Source organism: Chrysochloris asiatica, unplaced genomic scaffold (assembly GCF_000296735.1).
Source record: "Chrysochloris asiatica unplaced genomic scaffold, ChrAsi1.0 scaffold00529, whole genome shotgun sequence".
Taxonomy (NCBI): domain Eukaryota; kingdom Metazoa; phylum Chordata; class Mammalia; order Afrosoricida; family Chrysochloridae; genus Chrysochloris; species Chrysochloris asiatica.
The window spans coordinates 735,644-737,176 of record NW_006409047.1 but is presented as its reverse complement, the minus strand read 5'-3'; the positions used below and the strand labels follow the sequence as shown (position 1 = coordinate 737,176).

Here is a 1,533-nt window from a genome sequence, read left to right as displayed (position 1 = left end):
TATATGAAGGGATTTATGTAGCTGGTGATTTGGCTAAAGGAGGAAACAACTGAAATTTTCAATGATGTGTCAAGCACTTAGTTATGGCTATTATTTTAAATCTATTTCACTGAAAGAATAATATCCACACAACAAAATAAGATGAAGAATATCAGTTTTGACAAGTTTATTTTTGGAGAAACCATGTCAACATTTGACATGTTAAATGATTCAAATTGGAATTGTGTTCTCCAGGATTGACTATTAAAAAGACTGACTACAGATAGAACATTTTGGATTTGGAGTATATATGAGGCAGGGACATGACAAGGAATTACCAAAATCAAAGTTGAGTAAAAATAACACACATTTGCCTTTGAAGTCAGTGAGGTCCACTTAACCATGAGGGCAGTGTCCTATTATCCACAGGAAGCTGCTCTACTGAGAAGCCTTCCTAGAGTCCTCTTCACATCTTTGTTCTGTAGACTGTAGATGAAGGGATTCAGCATTGGTGTGACCACAGTGTACATCAGTGTGGCTATTGAGCTTCTTTGGGAAGAACTAAAGTAAGCCCCAAAACTTGACCCATAGAACAGGGATACAACAGAGAGGTAAGACCCACAAGTAGAAAATGCTTTATACTTGTCCTTAGCACAAGACACATTTCTTAAGGAGGAGACAATCTGAGAATAAGAGTAGAGGATTCCAGTGATGGGAAACACAACCAGCAGACCAGTGTCCACAAACACGAAGATATTATTAATGAGGGTACCTGAGCAGGCCACCTTCAGAATCTGAGCCAGATCACAGAATAAATTTGAAATTTTATACTTTCTATACAGAAAGTAAGTTGCATTATTAGTAAAGTATGAAGCAGAGAGACCCAGAAAGCGATGAATCAAGACATCAGAAGTCGGGGGTTCATGATGACTGTGTTGTACAAGGGATAACAGATGGCCAGCGATCATAGGCCATTATGGTCGGGAGAAAATTATCCATTCCAGCAAAAAAAGAAAGAAATACATCTGAATGAGGCAACCTATGTAGGAGATACTTTTGCTCTGTGTGTGGATACTTGCCAGCATCTTAGGAACTGTGGTAGTAACGAAACAGATCTCAACAAAGGACAGGTTGGAGAGAAAAAAGTACATGGGGTTGTGGAGATTGGAGTCAGAGGTCACAGCCAGGATGATGAGCAGATTCCCGAGCACAGTGACTAGATACACGGACAGGAACATGCTAAAGAGGAGGGGCTGTAGTTCTGGATACTCAGAGAAGCCCAGCAGGAAGAATTCTGAAAACTTTGTTTGGTTTCCTGTTTCCATGTAGCTGGTATGTCATCTGGAAGTGAAGACATGAGTAAGAGTCAATGAAGAGCAAACTGTCAGCTAAGCTTTAAATATCACTTTACAACACTAACTTTATTAAGTCTTTAATTATATAACTAAAGTTAAGAACTTAACTTTATTAAGTCCTTCCAGTGGCAGTGATTCTCTTAAATCCAGGTAGCCCTTTTACATTTCAATGTGTATAATCAGACAGGATAATATACTG

At 38.8% G+C, this 1,533-nt stretch overlaps 1 pseudogene; it reads right to left on the bottom strand.

Annotated features, from left to right (window-relative positions):
- Positions 1 to 398: 398 nt before the first annotated feature.
- Positions 399 to 1,304, bottom strand: LOC102835947 (annotated as a pseudogene).
- Positions 1,305 to 1,533: the final 229 nt, after the last annotated feature.